Raw genomic sequence first — 8,365 nt, 5'->3', positions numbered from 1 at the left:
TGGCAATATCGGCTCTGACTCTAGTTTGACCGAAAATATCCGAAAAGAAATTATGCGGCAATTACCCGCTAAGAGAACTCCAACTGTGTGCCGAGTTTATTTTCCTGGTCGTAATTAGTTAGCTCACAGTGAAGTGTAAACGCAGCAGAATTGCTGTCTGTTGTCAATACAATGGCCATGAACGGAAGAAGTATGGTTACAGAAAATGGCTGTAATTGCTTAGCGTACCTATTCGGAAACAAAGTATATGCAGTTAGCCTCTAATGCGACTCTATCATTACACACGAGAAGAAAGTCGGAGCTAAACGGAGTTTTTTGTATAGACAAGCGACCGTTCCGTTGTTTCAACTGGGCGGAACTGGGTTTAATTTTATCTTTTTCTGAACTCTCTACCATACTCTTCAAGCTAGCTTTGGCTAACCGGGTGGCGGCCCATATCAATGGCTACCTGAAAGTTATACCCCGAGTGCGTTTTTTTTTCTTCTTTTTTTCATATGTGAAGTGTAGGCGCGGCCTTGCTACTGAGGCTTTATGCGAACGCCACTTGTTCATCTGCAGCGCGGGAACCTGCTTGCAGAGCCTGCTTATGGAAGCCTCAGTGGCGATAGAATTTGCTATCTGAACACGACTTTGCCTTTTCTCTCTGTTCCCTTTGCGGTAGCAGCGGCTGAGTTTCTTTCGTCCTGTAGCGGGGACTACGTCGCCGGCTCGGAGCGCGTAGCTTAAACCATCCGCGGGGGAACCCACCTACTTGCGTTCCAATTGACGGAAGACTTCTATGGAGCTTGGCCGAACGAAAGCGTAGGGTTTGCATTATCTGTCAATTCAAATGGCGAGCTAGCGAGCTTCCACTTCTAACACTCGAGTTGTGATGGCCATTGGGTTCCGTCTTTGTGTTGCATTTTGGTGGTTTGGTTCCGCTTTAACCAATTTCCTTTTCAACTCCTTCAGCTTCTCTGTCTATATTAATTCCCTCAGAAATACGGCGGCTTTCCGAGCTTTTGTTAACATGTTTTATTACATCTTGAGCAGTTGGTCATTCTCTGTAGCGTGCGGGCGCAATTTTGTCGTCCATCTGAACCCCATTTCTCGCACCATCTTCCGGCCATTTTCAGTGCCATAGATGCGGGATTTTCAACCGACGTACATAACTTGTAGTGGCGCCATAATCATCTGTCCACAGCGCACCGAAACCATGTCCTGCCCCAATCATCATCAGCAATTCCTCTTTCTGTCCTGGAGTGTGAGCAATGCCACCCGGCAGAACAGATCCAACAGGACTGCGGGCCTGGGCGGTACCTTATCATCGCCCGTCGCAGTGGCGGCCAGGATTGCTCACCCCCAATAAATGTAGTAAGCCACATCCGTCTTCCGTGTTCACGCTTCTTTTTTATAATGCTTTCGCATTCATGATGATGGTGAAGAGTGTGTTTACATTGTAACCATAGAGAATTGCATGAATCGGCCACAGGCTTCTGACGACAGGTGCCATCGTCTCTAGCCAATTGCACCTTACCGTGGATGTAAGGACTTCAGCTGATTTTCACCGTGCGCCCAACGCTCGTCGCCGACACTGGATCTCCACCAAAAGAGGCCTCATAAGGCTGTCACCTAATTAACGAATGTATACGAATTAAACTTGTAAAGACGCCTGATTAAGGGCCAATGAGGTTAGACGAAGGTCCCCTTCACCCCTGCCTGTCGTAGTGATGCTGGGTGCCACCTCCGAGAGCTGGACAACATTCTAGAAAGTAGCGCATAATGCAGCAACAACAATAGCCGTGCTGGTAATCTATCGAAAACAGACTATGGCGGTCGCGGGGATAGCTTCCCAAAGGAGACGCGTGTTTGTATTTTGTATCCATTTTCCTGGTTACAAACACGCCAAAATTTCTTCGCCTTTACGCACGCACAGCTATAATTAGGCAAATTCGTACTACCCGCAAGAAGGCATTTTCACATAGTATGCATTATATTGAGATGGGAAAGCAGGACAAAGGGGGGCGGCGTTTATTCGGGCGTTACCGACCAAGCATCCAACAGCATCACCGCATTAAAATGCATTACTTAGGTGTTTGGTGGGCGGTTTGTAGAATGTGAACGTTGTAATCGTGTGATTATCGAATCGTAATCGTGTAACCATTGTAATCTTGTGTTTATCAAATCGCACTTTCGAGGGGTTGACCTGGGCACGTGCTCATTCAGAGTATATATTTGTGCTTATGCGTAATAAAAACAGTTGCGAGTTAACGCCGTCGTGTGTGTCTTCTTAGCAGCCGTCCCGTTTTAAGCGCTACTTAACGATCCATCAACACGAATTAGCCCAATAGTCGATTTTACTGAGCATCAGCGCTTATGTTGATGGTCGCACGAGGGAAAAAAATGCTATGAGACAGGGTGCGGTGCCTGGATGAAGACGATGCTTGTGACAGCAGTGCTTCTGGTCGGTGGAAGCGAGGGTGACAATGGCCACTTAAAAAATTAGTGTCAAGACCTTGCTCACAATACGTAAGGTCATTGACATGAAAAAGAAGGCTAATGAATGTCCCCGGCCATCATTCTCTTTTGTGCTACAAAATCGCATTTTTATTATGTTAGGTACGATAGGAAATATAGACAAATTTGGCCCCCTGGTGGAATCTGAAGGCCCACACCCACGCCTCAGAGCCGACGTAATCAGCTTTAGTGGAGGCTGTATCCTCCTCCATTTTGTAACGTGTACCTCGCGCATAGTGGTGGTAGCCAGCGACCCTCCCACGACGCAAGTCCTCACTGATGCCGTAAACTCCCATACGCCCTGCAGGAAAGCCGACTTTTTGTGACGATGATAATAAATGATCGTGGGTGAAGTGAAAGAAAAGAAACGCTTCCCGTGGAGGGAGTCGAACCTGTGTCTGTCACGTTATGAGGCCAGCGTCTATCCGATTGCTTCATTGTAACATGGTCGGGGCGAACGCCAAGGAGCAGGTACCGATTCGCGCCGTACACCCGAAGCCCAAACGTTAGGCCTACAGAGTGCACACCGGAGAATTGCTGGGGATATCCTAGAGAAGCGACGCGTACCTCCAGAGTAGCACATACTCGCATTGTGAGATTGGCCAACCTAAGAATCCATCACGCGAAAGCTTCGCGCTCAACCATCGGCCTCGTCAAACGGAGGGGTGCATGATTCTTTTTTTATCCCATGGCTGTTACCCGCTTATACGGCCTGCCGTGAAAAATCGACTATTCTATTCTGTTCTATATTATACTATTCTGTTCTCTGCCACAACACGACTGCCAGCAAGCAGAGCAGGTCCATGCTGTATCAAGCATTCGAGGTGCGCTAACTGCAGTTTTGAACATTACATGTTCTTAATACCTATAGTAAGTGGACTGGAATACCTCTGGGCTCAATACATGTATTCTGTGGAACGTAAGTTTTATCGGTTCTTGCCTTATGATAGGGAATGCGCGTAGCTTCTGCAAGCATGGCTGCAAGAAGAAACATCGACTTTGAGGGTACCCAAGTTTCGTAAATTGTGAAAGCAGTGCACAGCGTTCTTTGATAAACAAACTCTCAAAGATACTAGTCTGCAGCTTACTTTTCTAAATAAGTTTGATTCGCTTTTCGTTATTTGTGAAAAAAAGTAAGCACTTAAACAGGGCAGCCGATTGAAAAAAATATAAAGCCAGAAAGAAAAGTTCAGAAGAACAAAAAATGTGGGGTGCAAACTTGGCTGAACAGTAAAGAGTAGTGAAGAGAAGTAGTGAAGAGAGGAAGGTGGAGGCGCGGAGGCTCACGCTGTTCAACTTTCTTATCAGTGCAAAGATGACGGAGTGGCGGCCCTGAGGCGGCGGGCTTGAAGTGCCGGTGATGGCCCAAAGAAGCCAGGAAGGAAGAGAGAGGGCGAGAGGTTAGGGAAGACGCGGAGGGCGAGAGATTCATGGCTTCCCTTCCGGCCGCTGCCGTAAGCGGCCGTGAGGAACGGCAGTGGGGCACGGCTGCACCGGCTACCCGTGTCCGCCGTTCTGAGCGGCGATCAGATCGCATCGCTCCTCGTTTCGTCCGAGTGGACGCAACTGGAAAAGCGAGGAACAAAGAAGGCGACCGAATAGAGGCTTTCGAGAAAAGAGCAGGAAAGCATCGACCCTCAAATTCGTCAAACGGCGGACGATCGCCTCGCTTCGGCTGGCGCACCAATCAAACGGCTAGCCGCTTTTTTTCTTCGCTGTGACAGCAGGGCTACGGCGCGAAAATGAGCGGCCGGCGTCGCCTCTCGACCTCCCCGTTTGTCTCACTGACGACGACGGTGCTCACGGGAGGTCCGTCGTGCCGTGCGGGAGATGCGAGCCGGAGATTGCGCAGCGCTGTTTGTTTCTGGCAACTCGAGCCAAAGGTTAGGGCGGCAACGGTCGGTTCCTTTGCGGAATGTGTTTTGATGTGTAGGTGTTTGTACGATTCTGTCTGCTGCCCATAAACAGCGCGTATCGCCGAAGCGGTCGTAAGCAGAAATGGAACTGCAGCGCAATTTTATTTTTAGAATAATAGGGATTAATCTTGGTTTGTTTAAATACACCCACACGTCATAACCCGTATACTTCGCATCTTTTTGACTGGTGTACTTCGACGAATGATGAATAAGAACTGTTGTTAGAGGTATGTGAATGTGCGGCGACGAAGTAGTCTGCACGCGTATTCGAAATTCGTTGAAGCTTACAAATAACCGTTTGGGCACTGGTTTAATATTTATTTATTTATTTATTTTTAATTTATTTATTTATTTAACACCTTCTAAACACCACACCACGAGGTCCAAGCGGGACGGGCAATTACAAATCTCAATCAGCAAAACGGTAGACTGTGTTACATCACAAACATACATAAATAATAATGAGAATACAATGGGGAAGTTCTCACAATGTTACATGGGGGAATATGCGCAATGCTACAAATATGCGCATGCTTACAAAGCGATCATTAAAATACTGCGTGCGGAAAAAAATGAAAATTTATAGGTATCTGTTTTTTGCAAAATATGGTGTTAAAGACATTGACTGCTGGTGTAATGTATTTCTTCTTGAGAGAGAGGAAAAATACAAATGAAGGGTCAATCGGAAATTTATGGTTAAGCAAGGATTTCGAGAAGTCCAAGCGGAGTTGCCTTTTTCTAGACTGAAGTAGTGGAATGTTGTTGGCCGTGATTAGTTCCGATGGAGAGTCCATGCGACGAAATTTAAAACAAGGTGAAACCAACCGCTTTCCTTTGAATTCTTTCCCGTTGATCAATGTTACCTTTTGTGTAGGGGACATGCTTGCATATTCGAATTTCGGTAGGATTGGAAACAGAGGAGGTTCACATTTGGTGGTGAGTTGCGCAGCCTCTGTCTCAAGAAACACAACTTTGTGAAAGCAAATGAACAAATGTTTTCAACGTGTGACTTCCAGGACAGGTTAGCAGTGGAGATTACACCTAAATATTTGTAGCTACTGACCCGTTTAACTTTTGATGAGCCTAGTTAGGAAGCATACTCAAAAGGAGACTTTTTTAGAGTTATACACATGCCAACTGTTTTTTGCTGCGTTTATAGTCATGCTACCCATAATGCATCATTTGTATAGGTTTTCTATATTATTCTTTACCTCTATTGGATCATGCCTGCTGGAAATGTCATGAAATAGAACGCAGTCATATGAAAACAATCGAATCTGAATGAGTGGATCTATGACATCTACAACATCCTTGACTTAATACAAAAACAGTAGCGTCTTGGGGTACAGCCGACGTGACTCGTAAATGACGCGAGTTTCGACCCTCTACGGTGACGTACTGCGCCCGATTACCCAAGAACTCAGCCACCAATGCAACCAACACATTCGGAAGACCTATTTGATTTAATTTGTAGATAATTTGTCATAAGTAACTTTATCAAATGCGTTACGAAATTCTAAAAAAAATGTGTCCATTTGAATGTTATTTTCAAGAGCCCTAGAAAACCGATCAGTTACCATAACAACTTGTGTCACGGTCGAATACTTCGTTCTGAAGCCTTGCTCAAAACGTGTTAGTACAAGGTGCATTTTAAGAAATTCTGTTATCTGCTAACGTTGTTAATGTTTTTAACACTAACTTTGTTAACGCTGTTAAAGTTGTCAGTTTACAACACGAGGATGTTAAAAATATCGGCCTGTAATTAGGTAGTGATAATCTGCTGGCTTTATTGAAAATAGGTGGTAGTCTGGTGATTCTTGAGTCACGCAGCAAGGTCGCTGTTGACAAGAGGCATGAACGAAAATAAGAAGGAATGATAAAACAGAGAGAAATTTCCGGGAAGCTTTCACACCTACAATGAAACTTTACTTCTGCGGAAACAATCAATACTGACGACGAGCCCTTGCAACATACTCCCACACCTTATTGTAGATTCGGACATGCTGACACTGACCGGAATGTGTAAAACACACAGGTGTATAAATGGTAGCGTGATAACTTGATGTCATAGCGTAAATTTAACCGCAATCGCATTGCATTCAGCGTTAAATCTGCTCCTAAAAAGGTGAGCACCTCCCGAGCTTGATATTATATTCAGTGCACTTCCTTTCCCTTTCTTCTCTCTCCAACCACAAGTACCAGCGAGTTGATTTGTAGACAGCGTGAAGAGTTCGTGAAGCACTTCTGCAACTTTTTTATACATCTGACATACTTCGAGAACATGATAATAAACGTGACCAGCGTCTCCGTAGCTTATGCCCCGATAGGCACTAGCCAATTATTACAGCTGTGCCAGCGTGCACATGCGACCCGTGCTTCGACGAATCTGAGGTGGTTTTCCAACACAAACACCGGCTCTCCCGCGATATCGTTGAGTCGTTTTACATTACAAGATACTGCAGATGTATTAGCGAGGCCTCTAATCTGGCTGGCTGACCGAGAGGTTCGCTTTCTGTCCAGTGCCGGTTGTAGGAAACAAGCGACATCGTAAAAGGGAGGAGGAGAAAAGCGAAACGAAAGGCCGAGAGGTTATCCAGGCGTAGAGCCCGGTTGGCAACTCGGAAGTGGAGAACGGGTGTTCAGGGGATGAAAGAGAGGACAGGCGAAAAAGAGGAGATAGGAGCGGGGTCACGCACACACTTTAGTTCCTTCGTGGAAATTATAGTCTTTCATCCAAGCCTGTGTCCTTCATGAAACGCAGAAGGGCTTTTGTTGCCTTCTGCGAAGTTGATTGTAGGGGTCGTTGTCGTAAAAGTCTCTAGTTTGAACGGTTGATTGTCCAATCAGCTGAGCTAGGCTGCCAAAACGAGTCCTTCCGATGAATACTGGCGGCAACATCAAAGCACATGTTCGATTGCCTCTTCAACCTAGCAGGCGTCGCAGTGGGCACTACTGGCCATCCCGATGAGGAAGGAGTAGGCTTTCGTGAAGGCCACTCGCAATCACAGCCTACATAGTAAAGTAGACTGTGATCGAGACAGGCCACACGGAAGACGACGCTGGAATAGAGCGTCCTGGTTGCGAAGCGCGGAAGCACAAAGTCCGGTGTATTCCATTGAGTAATGAAGGTCCTGCGCGCGAACTGACGAAGCCGCCTAGCGTCATCAGTCCGTGAAAGCGGAAGAAAGATGGTCCTTTCACAGTCATGGCCTGTCCGGGCAGCGGCATCACCCAAAACATTGCCATTTATTCCAAAGTGGCTTGGCAGTGTTACGAATCGGCCAGCGCCGCAGTACTTCCCCGCATCACTCCTCGGCTGTGCGGCGAAGCCACTCGTGCTCCTTCGAAAACAGGCGCAATCATGTCGGCAACAAGTTGCGACAAAGCCTCGTCAGACGCTTCGCTCCCTGCGCATTCGGCGGCTGCCTGCACGGCTCGTCTCCACGCTCTTCAAGGACACAGAGGCAGGCCCCGGTGATCGCAACGGAGTCCTCCTCTCTCCCCTCTCTCGGACTCAACGTGCCCGAGGCTATGAACAGCTTACGAACTCTGGAAAGAGTGTAGTGCGTGTTCCCACGTGTTGCGTTTGACCGTTATCGCTGTTGGGTATAAATAGAGCTGCCCAAGCGTTGTAAACCATTCCTGTTAGAGCAGCGAATCGATGTTGTCGCTCTGCTCGAGTCCTGTATTGTAACCTCGCCGCCCGTCGGGGCATTGTTCTTTGGCTTCGGCTCACCTCTCGCTATGAAGTAAACAGTTACGTTAGCCTACGGCTTCTGGACTTCTTCACGGCTGCAACAGCGGCTGGCCGCTCGCATCATACACGCTACCACTCGTATGTCGGAGGCCACGGAGCTCGGATCGGGTGCCCCCGCCCGGTCGCAACAACTGGTTGGCAGCGGTCGGATGGCAACTTCGTAACACCTGGAGCCAGCGGTGCGAGACCCAACACA

The sequence above is a fragment of the Haemaphysalis longicornis genome, unplaced genomic scaffold (assembly GCF_048455015.1).
Source record: "Haemaphysalis longicornis isolate Haplotype H1 unplaced genomic scaffold, Haemaphysalis longicornis Haplotype H1 scaffold_4, whole genome shotgun sequence".
In the NCBI taxonomy this organism is placed as follows: domain Eukaryota; kingdom Metazoa; phylum Arthropoda; class Arachnida; order Ixodida; family Ixodidae; genus Haemaphysalis; species Haemaphysalis longicornis.
This window is presented reverse-complemented; position numbering follows the sequence as displayed.